Here is a 20,838-nt window from a genome sequence, read left to right as displayed (position 1 = left end):
TGGTAGCTTCACGAGAAAACTATCTCTACCGAATTTGCCACCATGTCGTGGCAAGAAAATCACCACATTGCAGAAACTATATAAAGAAAACTTAATGTATTAAGCTCTCAATTTATTATGCCTTCATCTTTAACTTTGTTGAGAGAAAAACTTGAGACACACTTGAACAAACGTTAGAAAAAGTATAGTTGCGGAATTAGTTAATCTCAAAGGATCTAAAAGCTCAACAATAATAAGTTAATATGTTAGATAGTTAGATAGTTAGTTGCGGAAATGTAAGGAAACATAAATGACAGCAGGTGATATATCAAGTAAACACATAAGTTGATTCATAACATGGAATGCATTCAAACCAAGTTAGTGAGTGAGATCAATCTTAGTGATACAGTCACGAATGACTTGCTCTGAAGAGAAGTATTAATCAGTTAAATTCGAGAGGATTTTAGAGAGTAAGAAAGATATGAGATGCGTAAGGAAAACTCGAAGATGATACAGATTTAGAGATGAGTAAAGAGAGATCTGTATTGATTGGTAAGGTGTGAGATCTATTAATAAAGACTCGAGAAATACAAGAGATTCACTCTCTAATAGTAGCCATTCAAGGCATACTGGAAAATAGAGAGCATTACAAAAAGTTAAAACTAAACTATGTACAGAAAGAAGACTGCGGTCGTTTAGATGACTTCGGATGTGGTTGCTGAAGGAAGCTTGACTGTGGATGCTTGAAGGTGGCGGTAGGCAAAATTAAGAGGGTCACCTCACGTATCAAAAATTTCCCCCTAAGTGACCTATGAATTTCTTCACTTATCAAGTTTAAGGAACTTGATCAGGATCCACCAAAACTTCCTGACATTTTCCAACCAAGTGATTCTCCTTAAAATCTCGAACTTGTCTTTGGCTGTTGTACGTTTCGATTTTTCCACTGTGGTTCGACAGATTTCAAGTTGTTTATTTGTGAGGCGGTTCATGGAGGCCATGGAGATGAACTACTTGACTTGATCAATCTTCCTTTTGAAGATGACTCCAAGTTCAGGAAAGTTTGTTGCACCAAGGGATCTTTCTTTATAACCTTCGGTTGACATCGGTGCGGGATCAAGAGGAGGTAGATCAAACTTCTTGGCAATGACTGGGTGGATATCCACATCAATCTTTATGATGTCACAAAAAGTTTCTTTCAGGTAAGTACTTTCCCTTTCAAGTGATATCTTCATCTTCAGATGCTTTTCACACTTGTTCTGGAACACCTTTGCAATCAGGAAAAACTTCTTCTGGGTTCATACAAGGGAAGTCAGCTTGGGTGCGGACATAGTCCTGATTACTTCTAGTGAGTGTGTATTGCACAAAGTCAGCCTTCATGAATTTGCGAGGTTTGAAGTTCTTTACATCTGATGGTCTGTCGTTGGACCAGATCTTCTCAATGGGAGAGGCATGCTTTGCATAGAATCAGTTTAGTCTCACGAACTCCATTGGCAGTCTTTTGTGATCAGGAAGGTTGCGGTCAAACTACTCAAATATTGTGAAGTATTTAACATTTGGGGAGATAGGAACATCCCAGTAGCCATCCGAAGGGGGTTCAACATACGTGAGGTATGGTTTGTAGTTGTCATCTAGAAGTCTGTGGTAGGGATTAATCGAGGAATTTATCAAGGATTCATCCATCACGGTGTCAAAACCGCATTCTCTCAGCATAAGCTCTGCAAGTTTAGCTGCTTTCCATTCAACTTTCTTCTGTTTAGTGACAGGGGAGTCATTTGAGGTTGGAGAAGACATGTGATCCACCATATTCTTGAAATGGGGGGGGGGGAGTTTCAGGTCGTTCAGGGGAAGGAGCGATCTTTTGTTGTGGTGGTGGAGATTGACGTTGCGGTGAGGGTTGTGGTGAAGAGATCTTCTTAGAAGCACTTTTGGAATGATGATCTTCTTCATAGTCTTCTTCTAGATGGTCTTCTTCACTTCCCCTTCTTGAGGAGTTCATACCCGGAGACTCCTCAAGCTATTGTTTGAGGCCATCGAGTTTAGCACATACTTCGTGGAAATAGGCTTTGAGAACCACAGCCAATTGCTGATTGTCAGGAATGGTGGTGTTGAAGAGCAATCATTGAATCTCCTTCATTAGTTGGAGAATTTCGGGGCCATGGAATTTTGATGATAAGGAACGCTGGAGTTTATTGATGGTTGCATGGATGACTGAGATAGTGGACTCATATGCAGTGTGAGTCTCAGCAATCAGTTTTTGGGACAGAGTAGATTGTTCCGCAATGGCTGCCTGGAGGTTGTCTTTGATTGCGAATACCTCAGATATGAGGCGCTCTGCAGCAACCATAAATTCCTTGTGATCCGCTTGACAGTTGTTATCAAGGGACCTAATGCCCGTTTCAACCTTGAGAGAAATTCTCTCAGCAGCTAGTCGTTCCCTTGTTTCCAATCATTCAATCCTTTCGATGAAGGACTGCGGCACATGATTGTATTCAGATTGTGGTTAGGTAGACTTGACTACGGCCAGAATTTGGTCAACCTTGGATTGAAGATTGAGAAATTGTTTTCTTCAGACGACCATCTTTTTTTCTTCTTCTTCTTCTCCTTAGGCTTAGAGGTTAAGTGCTGAGAGCCACTCGATTCCTCTTCTTTAACGTACATCATGAGGTCATCATCCAAAGCACTAGGCTGATTGACCTCTTGTAGATCAACATTGTCAATACTGAAGGTGGGAGCAGAACTAAGTTCGATTTCGGTTCCTGCATCTTGTGAGTCTTTGGAAGTTAGAGATGGAGGAGGGTTTGAAGGAGTATGATCAACAGTCGCCTCTTGAGCCTTGTAGATGGTATCAGCCATGTTATCCATCAGGGAATGGACCTTGCAGAAAGTAGCTACGGTATTGGCATTGTTGATTGCATCTGCCCAATACCTAGCTACAGATTGAAGCTGCTTTGTTTGTCTTGCCTTTCTTGCTTGGAATGCCCTAAGTCAAGCGGCATATTTCTTGGCTTTGGCTTCATTGGATGGTTGATACTTACTCCATGAGTCATTCAGATCTATATCGTCAACTCCTTGGTATCGCACTGAGGTGTCCCTTGGGTTCACAGATCCTTGCACATTTGTGCTCACCGTGCCTGAACCACTTGTTACTGATGTAAGTAGAGTAGGATTTCCTGAGCTTCCTTGGTCTCCTTGACCAAAAGTCAATTCTGGCCTCGGCTCAGTTCTGGCAAAGGCTGAAGAGTCACCTTGCGGTTGGGATGGTGTTTGAAGTGTTTGGGTGACAAACAAAAGAATGGAGCGTAACTCCTCAGGGGAAAAGAAATGAAGACGGGAAGCCCTGGAGACCTTAGGGCGGGAGCCTGATCCATCCACTTGGGATTTACCTAGGGGGAGTCTCCACGTTGCGGTGAATCAAACGCACTACGTACGCCTGAGTGGTATAGGATGGTTGTTTCGAATGGATGTGTGGCCATCCCAAGGACTACTGTAGCCTGTTGAGAGGCTAAGGTATCATTACGGTCACGCATATGGCTTGTAGGATCGGCTTTTCGTTTCTTGAGGATTACAATAGGTTGATCATCCTCATCAGAATCCCTACAAGAGGGATGTTTGCTTGGTTCGACTATTGTAATCACAGGTGGAGTGTTTTTCCTTTTCTTGGAGGGATTGGTTTACTTGGAAGCATCCTTTTTGGGAGTTCCTGGTTTCTTGGTGTTGCAGGGGCCTTGACGAGCAGAGACTAGTTTCTTGCGTCTTTAGGATAATGAATTGTTGGAAAGAGTTGTTGAAGATGGGACTGAGGTAGTAGCTGGGTCAATGATTTCGGATGGCTTTTGAAGAGGCGGGGTAGGAAGGTATGGGGCAATACGTTCCGTAGCCTCAATGTGATCTGACACATTAGCAGTCTCAAGACCGAGGGTAGAAAGTATGTGGGTTGGTAGTCTTCTAATTGGTCCAAAAACAGTCTGATCAGATGATGGATTGTACCTTTTTAGATCCTTGGCGACAAAGAAGTTGATGTCGTTGCCCATGCTCATTCCTGCATCCGCATGGAGGTCTAATACGCAGAGAGACCAAAATCTTGCAAAAGTGAGTTCGGTAGGGTTCTCTCTTGGGCTTTCTTTTCGAATGTATTGCAGAAAATCATCCCATAGAATCTGACCGTAGTTGACGTCATGACCTGTGAAGATGCTCCATACGAGTTCTAGGAGCTTGAGTCCCATGTTGTCTGTGCCTCCGGTTCTTCCAGATAGAATGCGGATAATTAAATGACAAATGAATTGCCAGGCCGCAGACAATTGGTTTTTCTTGAATTCCCCAATTCCTTTGATTTTCTTCTGATATCCCATTTGGTAGAGTGCATAAAGTATGTCTGTCATTGATGGAGTAAAGATCTTGATGGATGGATGAACAAGAAGGTGAATGGTAGTGAGAAATTTCTCTTTGGTCAAATGACCAAAGAATTGTTGACAAGGTTAAGATGCACTTCTTGGGGATTCTCGACTGGTTGATAGGCTGAAAAAGCACAATTGAAGAGGGTTGAGAGAGGAACAACATCTGTGAATGAATCGAAGGGTCCAAACAGTGGGTGACTGGAAAGGAATTTGATCATCAATTTTGTAGGGGCATTGTAGGAGGAATGTTCTTCAGACACAACTCTGAAGTTGCTTGATGCAATCGTAGGTGTAGTATGTCTTGAGGCAGAGTTTGAACCAGTGGGGTTCACTGATCCAGATGCCTTGGAGGGTTTCTTGGATACACATGATTTCACCATTGTTGAGTTTTCGAAGAAGCTTTGAAGGAAGGAAAACAGAGTGCAAGAGAAAGGTTTATGGTTTAGAGAGCGTAAACTTTTCTTTGGGAAGAAGAAAGGGGTTTTATAGTAGCTTAAGGGAGCGGGAAATGTTTTTGCCCTAAGTGAATTTGGGTAAAATGTTTGGGTGATTATTTCAAATTAAGAGCATTAATCTCAACCACAGATTAAGAAAATATTAAATTTTGTATTTTGAGATTTACCAAAAAAGGTTTGCATTTAATGAAATGTCAGATTTATGACCACGTCTGGAGAACGTGTGGTGAGGGTGAGATCAATCCGTTGGGTAAGGGAAGTTGTAATGAATTTGATGTTTTAGGGTAATAGGAAGAGACTGATTAAAAAGGATTTGATTTGGAAAATCTTTCTTTTTGTTATCATACCTAAAATAGGTCTGACACGAGGTTTATTCAAAAGAATGAGACAGATGCACAAAGAATGGTTTTCTTTAATGTTTTCTTTATTAAATGAAGGATCATTAAATAGCACACCATGTTTTTGAAAAAAAAATGTAACAGTCTGAAAATCAATTAAAGTGACTGCGGATTGAAACTTTATTGCGGATGGATCATATGTTGTCGGATGGATGACTGCGGCAGATGAACTGCGATGAACACTTGAACAAAGATTAGTAATAACAAACAATAAAGACCATTGAAGTATAATTACGATATAGGGTTGTGATACATAGGAAATATCAAAACGATCTAACATAATAACTTCAACTAGGACCGCAACGGAGACCAAGGATGGTCTGCGGTACCTATCAATTCAAAAAGAATTATGGGTCTGGATTCATCATTCCTAACATTTGTAAGAAAGTGTTGAGTTTTATAGAGTCAAGTGCCTTTGTGAATACATCAGCAATCTCTTCATGAGTATGGACAAAAATTAGTTCAATGTTACCTTTTAGGATGTGGTCTTTGATGAAGTGATGTTGGAGTTCAATATGCTTGGTCTTGGAGTGCTGAATAGGATTGTGAGAAATCGCTATGCTACTTTCATAGTCACAATAGATTGGTATCCGCAACATTCTGTATCCGTAGTCTAGTAGTTGTGTTTTCATCCATAAGACTTGAGAACAATAGCTGGCTGCGGCCACATATTCAGCTTCTGCGGTAGAAAATGAAACACAATTTTGTTTTCTTGAAGACCAACTGACTAGTCTTCCACCCAGAAATTTACATCCACCTGAGGTTCTCTTGCGATCAAGTTTGCATCCGGCATGATCCGCCTCTGTGAATGCTTGAAGACTGAAATCATTTCTTGCGGGGTACCATAATCCAAGAGTTTTGCTTCCTTTTAAGTACCGTAGGATTTGTTTGGCTGCGGTCATATGGGACACTTTAGGGTCAGCCTGGTACCTTGCGCATACACCCGTTGCAAAGACTATATCCAGTTGGCTTGCAGTGAGGTACATCAATGATCCAATAATACCTCTATAAGACTTGTGATCAACAGATTTGCCAGAGGGATCAACAAATATCTTATAACCAAAGGCCATGGGGACCTTAGCCAAAGAACAATTGTCCATTGAATATTTCTTCAACAGTTCTGAGGTGTATTTTTTTTTTGATGAATGAATATCCCTCGAGGGACTTGTTTCACTTGAAGTCCAAGAAAGAAGTTAATCTCTCTATTCATGCTCATTTGAAACTTGTTGGTCATGAGCTTAGAAAATTCATCCACCATCTTTTGATCAGTTGAGCCAAAAATGATATCATCCACATATATTTGTACAAGCATTAGATGATCACCATTTTCTTTTCGAAATAAAGTAGGATCAATCACTGCTCGTTTGTAACCGGAAGAGACAAGAAATTCAGATAGAGTCTCATACCATGGTTTAGGGGCTTGTTTTAGACCGTATACTGCTTTTTCAAGCTTGTAGCAGTGGTATGGGAATTCAATGCTTTCGAAATCCGGAGGATGCTGATGATAAATCTCTTCTATTAATTCGTTGTTGAGAAAAGCATTCTTCATACCCATTTGATGAACCTTGATGTTTTTGTGCGCTACGTATGCTAAGAAGATCCAGATGGCTTCCATTCGTGCTACCGGAGCATACGTTTCATCATAGTCAATGCCTTCAAGTAGACTATATCCCTTGGCAACTAGTCTTGCCTTGTTTCTAATGATTGCACCAGATTCATCTAACTTATTCTTGTACACCCATCTTGTGCCAACAATGGTGTGGCGTTACGGTTTTGGAATGAGCTGTCATACCTTGTTCCTTTTGAATTCTTCTAGTTCTTCTTGGACTACAAAAATCCATTCTGGTTTAAGTAATGCTTCTTTGATCGATCAAGGTTCGATTGAGGACAAGAATGCTACGTAGTGACAGTGATCGGATAAGTCCTTGGATAATCGAGTCTGGATTCCTGTGGATGGGTTGCCTATAATTTGGCCGGGCGGGTGGTCTCTCGTCCATACGTGTAGACGAGGTTGCAGATGATCAGAAACTACGATGGAGGGAATGTCTTCAATATCAGAAAGCTCTGCGGTTGGAGACGGTAGTTCCCCCTGGACTTGAGAATATCCTGCTGAAATGTCTTGATCTGGGAAGGTGGGATTAGATTGATCTTAGGCAGATGGAGAAGGTTCCCCCTAGAGTGTAGAAGGAAGTTCGTGTTGAACCTGCGAAGGTTCCCCCTGGATTGCGGATAGGAGTGTGATAACCCTTGAGTCTGTTCTTGTTTCAATGTTTTCTATGTTTTCATCATCCGAATCCGAAGAAACGTTTGATGGTTGAAATTCTCTACAGATTGGAACTTCATCTTCTGGTACTGGAACCTCGATGGTTGTTGTATGGTCCAGAGTGGAGTTCCCCCCCCCCCCCCCCTCAACCGGCGAGGTGGAAGTATTTAGCGATACTTCTTAGGACGCGGTTGAACCAGATACATCTGCATGTTGTTGCTGAGCTTCTAGAGACACGAGAACATCAGATAACTTGGCTGTATCAGCAAGATCAAAGAGATCATCATAGTTTACTTCAACTAGATTTAATGGACCCGAAGAGGCAGGAATATCACTTTCTAGAATTGATGTGGTTTTTAGTTGATGGAGCGGAGTTGTGGATGTGATAATCATCAAACTTCACATCGAAGCTTTCAATTATTAACCTTGTGCGTCTAATGAGAACTCGATAAGCAACCTTGTTAGTGGAGTAGCCAAGGAAGATACCTTCATCAGACTTTGGTGCGAATTTATTGAGGTGATCTCTGTTGTTGATTACGAAGCATCTACACCAAAAGATATGAAAGAATCGAAGATTTGGCTTGCGATTGTTAAGGCCTTCATATGGTGTTTTGTTGAGACGTTTGCACACAATGCTTCTATTTTGTACAAAACGGGCTGTGGCCACTGCTTCAGCCCAGACGTAGAGAGGAAGGTTTGCAAAATTGAGCATAGATCTGGTAGCTTCTACTAGAGTGCGGTTCCTTCGTTCTACTACCCCATTTGGTTGTGGTGTGTAAGGAGCTGAGAAGTTGTGTGTAATCCTTTTGGAGACCAAGAAACTATTTACAAGATGGTTAGTAAACTCGGTTCCATTATCACTTCGGATACGTCTGACTGGTAACTTGATCTGAAGTTTGATTTCGTTGATGAAGTTGATTGACACCTACGGTGTTTCTGACTTGAGTCAAAGAAAGAAGACCCATGTGAAACGTGTGATGTCATCCACAATAACCAGTATGTATTTTATGTGATGAAAGACTGGCTACAGTAGATGGACCACATAGATTAATGTGTAAAAGTTCCAATGGTTCAGAGATTGAGGAATCAATCACCGTGGGGTGACTTGCCTTTAATTGCTTTCCACACTCACATGCAGGACATAGAGTATCATTGCTGAACTTTATTTAGGATTGGAAGACCTCTGACTAGTTCTCCGGTGACCAAGTTGTTGATGTATCTAAAGTTAAGATGAGCGAGCTTGCGGTGCCATAGCCAGCTGACTTCGGATACGACTTTGGATAGAAAGCATAACTGCGGTTTGCCTATGATCAGAGATAGATCTAGAGGGTACATAGTACCTTCGGATCTGTACTTGATTAGACAATTGCTCCTATCGCTTGTCACTACATAGCAAAATTGGTCATCAAATTCAACACGATAACCTACTTTACATAGTTGACCAACACTAATGAGATTGTGTTTGACGCCTTCTACATAAGCAACCTTTTGAATAGAGAAGTTTCTTATAGTGAGAACACCGTAACCTCAGATTATCCCATTAGCATTGTTCCCAAATGTGACATTACAACCGTTGCAAATTGGTCAGAAATCTCGAAGGTATTCTTACCTTTATGTCATGTGCAAGGAGCAGGCACTATCGATTAACCATTCTTCCTCTTGTTCGTCCTTGCACAAGGCCTGAAAATTACACGGTTAGTTTAGGCATCAAAACTAGTTTGGAGCCTAGGACAATATATGTGTTTCTGATTGATGCATGAAAAGAGGTTGTAGGGACTGGTTTCGTGTCAACTTTTAATCCTAGTCCTGGGTGTTTGTGAGTTTTTGGAGCGTAGTGCCTTTTTGAAAAGTTATGATGTGACATCCCTTAATTTCTCAGCCAAAAAAGACCGATTTAATTTATGCTTTTTAAAATCAAATCAGAGAAATCTTTATAAAAGATGTTGCGGAATTGGTCCCCAAAACAAAATATGATAAAATTTTGTCAAAACCTTTCTTTAAGAAATATATCATTTCTTTTATATCAAAACCTCGGGATCTCATGTTCCGATACAGATCAAAAGCATAAACAAGACATTATAAGCCTTACGACAGTTATTTTTAACTACTGGCCTATAATCCAAAATTCACTCATCATCATCATCCGACTATGCTCGGGGTCCTCTACCTGTAATATAAACAGCTGAGTGGGTCAGGCTTGGAAGCCTGGTGACCATATAGGGTTTTCAACCCACAATACATAAATTTATTATGTTTAAACATCAATCAATCAACCGAATTACCCCAAACCCCATTATTTTATTTATTTCTTAAGGGTTTACCCTAAGAATCAAATATCACTCCTTCATAAGGATTCATCCTAAGGAATAGACACAAAGTCACCTCGTCAACGAGGTTTATACAACGGGCACTAATTCAATAGCTGCCAAGGTTTATTCAACATGTGCTAAGTCCATAGCTCTCATTTATCGACAGTATTATTTACAGGTATTCTCTCCTGCAATACATGTCAATGGGTTTTTAGAGTACGGCAAATGAACATATAGTTCATTACACCTACAAGTTGTGGGCCTGCTAGTGTTCCATAGACTGTCTAGAATAGTCCATGGTTGTCATCCATACTCTGCTGAATGACGTGGGCCAACATTTTGGGTAAGTGATTCTCTCAAATTTCACCACTCACCCTCAACTCATGATCAATAGTATTGATCATCTCCTTTATCCAAATCACCTTTCATTATACCCACTATTTCATCTACCCATGTTTTACCTAACATTTTTCGTAGATAAAAATACATATATAGTTTAAATTATTTAAAAATATGTATAAATCATTCCTTCATCAACCATCTCAAATAAACAAATAATATATATTCACACAACACGTATTTTATGTAAAATACTTCATATCTATGTGTAAGGTGAAAGTAACTACACACTCACTTGATTTAATGAAAACCGGGTAGCAATTCGTTTCCTAAAACGATCGTTTCTAATAAAACCGGGAGTTTTATTGAGAAACCGGGCACTGCGAGGGTCGGGCTTCGAAACCGAAAAGATAAATTTTATGGGCTTCACGGGCACTTCGTGGCATATTCCGGGGGTTACAATCGATCTCGGGGCATTGGGGAATGTTAAGATGAAGAAAATATGGAAAAAGGGGTTAAAAGTGGCAAAACTCCAAAACTACCCGAGAAGGCTCGCATACCCCTTCTATTTATAGGGTCCGAAGGTTGGCTAGGGAGGTGGGGTGCGCAGGCGAGGGTGCGCAGGTGCTCGCACATGCGCTGCGCACGCGAGGGTCTCGGTGGCGGTTGCTGATTGGACCGCGGTCTACTGGTCCACATGCGAGGTTCGGATTGGTCAGCAGCCTCGGTTTGGACAGATGCTCGGTTCGGATTGGGCCTCCTCCTTGGTCGAATCAGAAGCCTACACGCGGGTCAGATCACGTGGGTTGCATGCGAGGATCATGTGGCTAGTTTTCATGCGAGGGTGACTCAGCAGATTTCGCCACGTGGCACATGCGAGGCGAGGACATGTGGCAAAAGCGTGACTATGCGAATTTTCTCGATGTTTGTGCAAAAAGTTCTCAAATCCATAACTTTTGCATACGAGCTCCGTTTTTGACGTTATTTATATGCACGCGTAGCTAAAATTACGCTCTACAACTTCCGTTTAGACTTCGTCGGCTACTTTTGATTTTAATTTTTTTATTATTATTTTTAGCAGACTGGGACAGGAAATCCGTTAAAAGTTCATAACTTCTTCATCCGACGTCCGTTTTCATCAGCTTTTAAACCGTTGTGCTACTAATGACCAGACCTTCAATTCTCGTTTAGGTTGTGTCGGCTAAAAATCACTCGATCTAAAATTCGAGTTTTTAGCTGTCTACTGCTAAGCTGAAACTTCGAAAAATCATAACTTCCTCATACGAAGTCAGATTTGGGCGTTCTTTTTATCGAACTTCTCGGTTTAACGAATAGTACAACTTTCGTTTAGATTACCAAGGCTAAAAAGTAGTTTATCGAAAAATCACTTTTTACGACATTCGGTACCATGTCGGTTTTGTCGCGAAACTTCGACAGGTCATAACTTCTTCGTTATAACTCGGATTTTGGCATTCTTTATATCCCTGAAATCCTTGTTTCGACCACTAAAGCTTTATGTAAATATATCGGGCTTAAGTCACACTTTAATTTTGACGCTTATTTTTATTCTTAATTAATAAAATCCTAATAATTAAGCATAAAACACATAATTCACATAAAATTCACATAATTCCTTTTCATTTCTTCTAAATGAGTTACAAAGGTTAACCTAGAACATTATGTCAATATTAATGCCTAGCCTAGAAAGACGAGCGTTACAACTCTCTCCCCTTAGGATGATTCCGTCCCCGGAATCACACAACGACAAACAACTACGTGTAGCGACTCACTATGTTACTCTCCGTTTCCCAGGTGGGATTTGCCCTATTTATATGTTTCCAACGTATAGGCATTAAATCGACTATCTTACGTTACAACTTCTTCGTCTTACGGTTAACGATTGCGTCTGGTTCTCCAATTAACCTCTTGTTCTCGTCCAACCTTAATTCAGAATCCTTGTTAATCGCGCGTTATCGAAGTGGTTGAAAGGATAGCCCTCTTGAATCACGAACTTGCAATAGCTTTCACAAAGGTCATCATTGTTGTAAATGAAGATCGACCCGTCGGGAGTAATATTTGGTTGACTTGGATAGCTTTCACCTTTTACAGCCGGACAAGTTTTTGTTGTATGACTCCTTAACGTGCTATTGCCATCTTTTCCCAAAAACATTCCGCACTTCTTGCATCTCGCTTTTTCCTTCCCGTTCGACAACAAACACAAATCGTAATGTTCCCACACTTCTTTACTTCGAGTGGTTGGTATGATTTTAACCACCGTTGCATCCGAATCTTGACCCGCAGTTGAATTTCTCGAGCTCATTTTTTTGAGTATTATGAAAATAAGTAGTAAATTTTTTGTCTAAAATTGAAATGTAGCAAATGATAGGTATATATAGGTGTTTAGAAGTGCCAAAAAGTCAAAAAAAAAAAAGTCAAAGTAGCCTTTTTTTTTAAGTTCTAACGGCTAGTAAAAAAAAATTTCAAATTTTCCTGTTTTTTAACGGTAACAAAAAAATCCGGTTTCAAACCGGTTTTGGATCCGGTTTCAACAAAATCCAGTTCTCGATCCGGGGTATAATCCGATTTCCTGTCCGAAGTCTCGATCCGGTTTCAATCCGGTGACCGGTTCAATCCGATCCGGTTCAGTCAAAACCAGTTTTGACCAAATCCGGTTTTCGGATCGGATCGCATCCTATAGCCCAATCCGGTTTTTGTGTGCATGTCTAATGTCGGGCACACCTCCCGTGAACTTTCTCAAATAACACACATGAAAGGTGTTATGAATACTCTCTAGTTCTTCCGGTAATTCTAGCTTGTAAGCTTGATTCCGGATTCTATGAAGAACTTTAAATGGTCCAATAAACCTTGGACTCAACTTTCCCCTTCTACCAAATCTTATAAGTCCCTTCCACGACGAGACTTTAAGTGAAACCGAATCTCCAACTTCGAATGATATCGGTTGTCTTTTCTTGTCAGCATAGCTCTTTTGAGCAGCTAACATCTTTTTTCCCTAATCACTTACAACTTTTCAGCAATCTAATGGACTATTTCAAGTCCCATAAACTGCTTTTCCTCAGCTTCCAGCCAACATGATGGTATCCGACACTTTTTCCCATGCAAAGCGTGATAAGGTACCATCTTAACACTTGAGTGGAAACTATTATTATAGGTGAATTCTACTAGAGGTAAGTGTTCATCCCAGTTACCTTGAAATTCTAGGGTACATGCTCTCAGCATATTCTCCAACATTTGAATCGTTCATTCGCTCTGACCATCGGTTTGCAGATGGTAAGTTGTATTCAAACACAACTTGGTACCCAATTCCTCTTATAGACTCCTCCAAAACCTTGAGGTAAAACGGCTATCACGATCGGATACAATCATTAATGAAACACCGTGAAGCCTCACACTTTCCTTCACATAAGAATTCGCAAGTTTATCCATATACCATTTCTCGTTGGCTGCTATGAAATGTGCACTCTTAGTGAAGCGATCAACGACCACCCAAATCATGTTGTGATCGTTCCTTGTTCTGGGTAGTTTAGTCACAGAATCCATAGTGATATCTTCCCATTTACCCATCGGTACAGGTAAAGGTTCTAAACTCGCATACGTTTTCTAATGTTGTGCCTTAACCCTGGTACAAGTTACACACTCAGCCACATACTTAGCAACATTGAGCTTCATCGTCGGCCACTAGTAATAGGGTTTTAGGTCCCTATATATTTTCGTATTGCCGGGATGAATCGAGTACATGGTCTTGTGAGCTTTTTCCATCAGAAGACCGCTTATTCCTCCCATCCTAGGTACCCAAATCCTATCTTTGAATACCTCCAGTCCTTGATCGTTTGTATCTAACACCAACGTTTTATCCCAAACGTTCCTTCTTTCGGTCATTTTTCTCTAAAGCTTCCTCTTGAGCTTTCTTTATACTTTTCACAATTGTCAAGACAACTTTAATTCTTTACGCTCTTGGCCCTTTTCTTTTCAAGACTTACCTTCCGACTGAGAGTATCAGCAACAACATTTGCTTTACCAGGGTGGTAAAGTATCTCACAGTCGTAGTCCTTGAGTAATTCTAGCCAGCGCCGTTGCCTTATGTTCAATTCCTTCTGATCAAAGAGATATTGGAGACTCTTAAGATCAGTGAAAAGTTTACACTTTGTGCCATAAAGATAATGCCTCCATATCTTTAGGGCGAATACTACCGCTGCCAACTCCAAATTGTGAGTGGGGTAGTTCTTTTCATGCTCTTTCAATTGCCTCGATGCATACGCTATCACCTTATCCCTTTGGGTCAGAACACATCCTAACCCAACTCCAGAGGCATCACTTTAAACTGTGAAGTCATCAACTCCTTTAGGTAACGAAAGAATCAGTGCTTCACACAACTTCTTCTTTAACTTTTCAAAGCTTCATATGCTTCTCATTCCATGTATAGACAACTCCTTTGTGGGTCAAAGCTGTCAATGGAGTCACGATCAAAGAAAAGCCTTGGATAATTCAGTAATAATATCCTGCTAATCCTAAAAAGCTTCAGATCTCCATATGAATTTCAATTGTAACCTTCGAGTTACAAAATAAATCCTTATTGAGGACTCCTTCTTCTTCTTGGAATAAGTATTTTCCTTCATTTATTGTAACAGACCGATGGGTCATGTTCTAATGATCTCTCATTGTATACTACACTACTTAGACTCAGATCTCCTAGGGACAAATTTCAGAACAAATTATACCTTCCTTCATGTTCTAATGTGATACGATCACAGTTCAACATGTATCATTTCTAACTACCAACTTCTTTAACAATGAGTGCGATACTTCTATTGATCGCTTTGATCATCTTTCATTTCAATCTTCTGGCTTAAGTCAAATGTTACATCGAACTTGGTTCTCTGAACCACATAATAAACTCATCGTAGTCGGACTTAATTTGATATGACCTCTAAGGTCGGAATAACAATCATCTCCTTAGTCATTACTGAGACGATGGTAACGACAGAATAGAACAAGACGGAATCAAATAATAACTTCTTGGTAACCTGGTGACTTTCCCTAATCCAAGTGCAAGTCCTGTGCTTCCAGTAGTATAGATCTCTACTACTATTCACACCTACTTATACTCGTCCCAAGTACTGTCTCGCAGTCCCCAAGTCCTAAAATCACAAAACAATTTAACACATACAAATGTGTCCAATTAATCATAAAATTTTCCTAGACTCTACTAGGACTTCTTTCACGCGTATCTTCAATGATCAACTCTACTTCAACTTGGTTGGTGATGGAAATTCCAGATGATTGGGACAACTTCAAAAATTACACCAGCCATTCTATTCATCAGACGACAAAACAAGGGTTTATTTTATTTCCTTGAAACGGTTACACAAAGGTTCAAGTTTACCCTATACTATGCCTCTCATAGGCTAAACTACTTGTTACTATTCACATTACTACTTTGCAACTTGATCTTCGGGTATCAAGTCTTGACTTCTACTTCCTAGTGTTATGAATCGCTTCGTCAAGGATATCCTGGAATTCCTTTGGCGTTGATGGTGCACTTGGCCTTGTTACTTCATTGTTCTTCGGACAATTCTTAGAAATATGGCCTTCTTCTTTACATCTGTAGCACACCTGCTTGGGAATCGTACACTTATTGGTGTAATGCCCTATATCTCCGCACTTAAAACACTTCACCTTCCCGTCACAATTCCCAGAGTGTTTATTTTTGCACTTCCCGCACCATTTTCCTTTATCTCTTCTTTTGCCAGACTTTGAGGATATCTTGCTATTGTTGAGCCTTGAAGACCCCTCAAATTTCCTCTTCTTGCCAACTTCAAATTTGCTGGCAGTTGTGTCATTGATCATTTCTTCAATATACTTAGCAACCCTAATAGTTGCCTCAAGAACAGATGCCGGACGTACTGGCACAATAAGTTCATACTTACTTAGTTGAAGTAAACGTTTTGTTTCTTCCATCTATTCACCTAACATCGTACGTACCATTGCCTGCACTCCAGTCATCGTGATTGGCTCAGGCTGTGGATTATCACTTCCGAACGCACTTTGAGTACTCGCCATTTCGATCTATACACCAATCGTAGGTGAATTTAGATCTTCATTTTCATTAGATGTTAAGTCTTCGAAACGTTTATATGTTAGTTCCAATATCATAGTCATACATTTAGAATCCTAGACACATAAGGTTTCCAGATCCGGTCGGCAACAGACCATAGATCCGAACAAATAATAGCATCGTTATAGCTATAACACAAAACATTTAGCACATAGAAGCATTTTAGGCATCCCTCCTAAAATAAACTAGTGCTCGTGTCTAAATTATGGTAGACACTCATCTCACTATCATCACTTAGCATTCTAAGTTTAAGTCTAGAAATCCTACAATTTCTTAGTTCGCTTAAACTAATGCTCTGATACCAACTGTGACATCCCCTAATTTCTCAGCCAGAAAAGACGGATTTAATTTACGCTTTTTAAAATCATCAGAGAAATATTTATAAAAGATGTTGCAGAATTGGTCCCCAAAACAAAATATGATAAAATTTTGTCAAAACCTTTCTTTAAGAAATATATCATTTCCTTTTATATGAAAACCTCGGGATGTCATGTTCCGATACAGGTCAAAAGCATAAACAAGACATTATAAGCCTTACGACAGTTATTTGTAACTACTGGCCTATATTCCAAAATTCACTCATCATCATCATCCGACTATGCTCGGGGTCCTCTACTTGTAATATAAACAGCTGAGTGGGTGAGGCTTGGAAGCCTGGTGAGCATATAGGGTTTTCAACCCACAATACATAAATTTATTAAGTTTAAACATCAATCAATCAACCGAATTACCCCAAACCCCATTATTTTATTTATTTCTTAAGGGTTTACCCAAGGAATCAACTATCACTCCTTCCTAAGGATTCATCCTAAGGAATAGACACAAAGTCACCTCGTCACCGGGGTTTATACAACGGACACTAATTCAATAGCTGCCAAGGTTTATTCAACATGTGCTAAGTGCATAACTCTCATTTATCGAGAATATTATTTACAAGTATTCTCTCCTGCAATACATGTCAATGGGTTTTTATAGTACGACAAATGAACATATAGTTCATTACACCTACAGGTTGTGGGCCTGCTAGTGTTCCATAGACTGTCTAGAATAGTCCATGGTTGTCATCCATACTCTGCTAAATGACGGGGGCCAACATTTTGGGTAAGTGATTTCACCACTCACCCTCAACTCATGATCAATATTACTGATCATCTCCTTTATCCAACTCACCTTTCATCATACCCACTATTTCATCTACCCATGTTTTACCCGACATTTTTCGTAGATAAAAATATATATATATATATATAGTTTAAATTATTTAAAAACATGTATAAATGATTCCTTCAGCACCCATCTCAAACAAACAAACAATATATATTCACACAACACGTATTTTATGTAAAATACTTCATATCTATGTGTAAGGTGAAAGTAACTACACACTCACTTGATTTAATGAAAACCGGGCAGCAATTCGTTTCCTAAAACGATCGTTTCTAATAAAACCGGGAGTTTTATTGAGAAACCGGGCTCTGCGAGGGTCGGGCTTCGAAACCGAAAAGATAAATTTTCTGGGCTTCACGGGCACTTCGTGGCGTATTCCGGGGGTTACAATCGATACCGGGGCATTGGGGAATGTTAAGATGAAGAAAATATGGAAAAGGGTTTAAAAGTGGCAAAACTCCAAAACTACCCGAGAAGGCTCGCATACCCCTTTTATTTATAGGGTATAAAGGTCGACTAGGGAGGTGGGGTCCGCAGGTGGTCGCACATGCATTGCGCATGCGAGGGTCTCAGTGGCGGTTGCTGATTGGACCGCGGTCTACTGGTCCACATGCAAGGTTCAAATTGGTCAGCAACCTCGGTTCGGACAGATGCTCGGTTCGGATTGGGCCTCCTCCTTGGTCGAATCAGAAGCCTACACGCAGGTCAGATCATGTGGGTTGCATGCGAGGATCACATGGCTACTATTCATGCGAGGGTGACTCAGCAGATTTCGCCACGTGGCACATGCGAGGTGAGAACACGTGGTAAAAGCGTGACTATGCGAATTTTCTCGATTTTTGTGCAAAAACTTCTAAAATCCATAACCTTTGCATACGAGCTCCGTTTTTGACGTTCTTTATATGAACGTGTAGCTAAAATTACGCTCTACAACTTCAGTTTAGACTTCGTCGTCTAATTTTGACCTTAATTTTTTTAATATTATTTTTAACAGGTCGGGACAGGAAATTCGTTAAAAATTCATAACTTCTTAATCCGACGTCCACTTTCGTCAGACTTTTTACCGTTGTGCTACTAATGACGAGACCTTCAATTCTCGTTTAGGTTTTGTCAGCTAAAAATCACTCGATCTCAAATTCGAGTTTTTAGCTGTCTACTGCTAAGCTGAAACTTCAAAAAATCATAACTTCCTCATACGAAATCAGATTTGGGCGTTCTTTTTATCGAACTTATCAGTTTAACGAATACTACGACTTTAATTTAGTTTACTAAGGATAAAAAGTAGTTTATCAAAAACTCACTTTTTACGACATTCGGTTCCGTGCCGGTTTTGTCGTGAAATTTCGACAGGTCATAACTTCTTTGTTATAACTCGGATTTCGGCATTCTTTATATCCCTGAAATCCTTGTTTCGACCACTAAAACTTTATGTAAAGATATTAGGCTTATCTCAAACTTTAATTTTGACGCTTATTTTTATTCTAAATTAATTAAATCCTAATAATTAAGCATAAAACACATAATTCACATAAAATTCATATAATTCCTTTTCATTTCTTCTAAATGATTTACAAAGGTTAACCTAGACCATTATGTCAATATTAATTCCTTTCCTAGAAACACGAGTGTTACATATGAGGTTTCTGAAAAGGATCAGTTTTGACATGAGAAAACTTTTTCTGACAATTACATTGGCAATGACATGCTGAAATTTTGTCTTTTGTTTTGACACTTTGTTTGGTCAACGGTCGGAAGGGTGTGGTTGATTTGTGACTGGTCCGAGGTTGGTAAGATTTGACACGTGAGCTGTTGGATTTAGAAAAAGTTTGTCTCGAAGAAGATGTTGCATGTGTAGATACCTTGGACCTTTTCTTGGGATTTGGTAAAATGCCTTTCCATTTGTTGAAATCTTGATGTGAGTTTAAAAGTGTTGGAGTGGGTAAGATACCCTTCCATTTGGGATCATCTGAGGAATAGATTTGAAAACCATTGTTTTGAAAAGACCTTTCTTTCTTTTGGGTTTTTTCAGACGAGTGAGGAATGGATGTTGAAACTGCACATTCCTTTTTGCATGGTTTCTTGATGGGAGAGTTTTTCGAAAAATAGTGAGCAAAACGAAACTTTTCTAGACTCTTAGATTTTGGAAATCTGGTATGTCTTTTGTTTTTAGAAAAAAAATTGTCGATTTGTGCCTCGAGACCGAAGATCCTCTTTGAAAGCCTTTTTTGCTAAATTTTTTGGAGATCTGCGGTCAATAGTGTTCAACTGTAGTTTGCTGGAAGCCTTTGAAAAATTTTGACACCGAGGGCTTGACTTATCAGAACTTGAAAATTCAGGGTTTTGATAACATTTACCTACTTCAAAGTTTTCTATGGGTAGTTCATGGTGAATTGGTTGAAGAGTCACGGAACCTTAGATTGTGGACATATGTAAGGAAGACTTAGCTGCCGTAGCGTAAGTCTGAGTTGTGACAGAAATGGGTTTTTTCTGAAAAATATGACTCCAGTGAGAGGCACTACGGTCTGAGGACAAGGTTAGAAAGTCGTGTGAGACTTCGGGACTTTCTATGACAATTTCTTCATCACCAACAGATGAGGTCTGAGAATTTGGATTGATTATGTCACAGATAAGAGGTTGATCACATATGTTATCCGAAACCTCAGGCACAATTTCATCAATGACCCAATTATTACTTAGATTATGAAGTCTACCGAAGTGTGTTCTGATATCTTCAGGAAAAGTCTTATCCTTGACTGGAAAATGAAATTCTCGGTCCGGAGGGACATAAAGTCGATCTTTGTTAAACCGGGGTGAGGAATCCTCTGCGGTAGGATATCCATTGGACCAACCCCAATTGTATGTGTTGTCCACAATTCAATTATTAACTAAATTTTCAATAGCTTCACTTTCATTGAACAATTCTTCATTTAAAAGATTTAAATGTACAATCTCACTCTGAGCTAAATCTCTTTGGTTCAAAGCTATTTCTAGTTGTGTCTCACTCAACATTCTTGCATCTTTTTCTAACTCTAAATCTCTTTCTAACATAGCCATTTTGAGTCTTTTGTTGTCCAGTCGTCCTCTCACATGAAACATCTCTTGGGACGCTATGTTCTTCTCATCTTAGGCTTTGTTGTAGTATGAAAGGAAGGCATCACATGTGTCATTAAGATTGTCTATGAAAGGTTGACAGTCATGCATGCTATAGTTTAGAGTTCGGATCATGAGTTTTACCTGTTCGACGATGCTTAGAGTTCCATCCTTTGCCATGTAGCAGTAGTTCCTTTCCAGCTTTGTAGACCCATCATCATCAACAGTTGCTAGCATGCATATCTTGCCTTTCTCTTTGATGTTGCTGATGTTTTCTTCTTCATCTCCGGATGACCAAACTTGATGGTCTC

The sequence above is a fragment of the Lactuca sativa genome, chromosome 4, assembly GCF_002870075.4.
Source record: "Lactuca sativa cultivar Salinas chromosome 4, Lsat_Salinas_v11, whole genome shotgun sequence".
Classification (NCBI taxonomy): domain Eukaryota; kingdom Viridiplantae; phylum Streptophyta; class Magnoliopsida; order Asterales; family Asteraceae; genus Lactuca; species Lactuca sativa.
Note: the sequence above shows the minus strand (reverse complement) of the source record.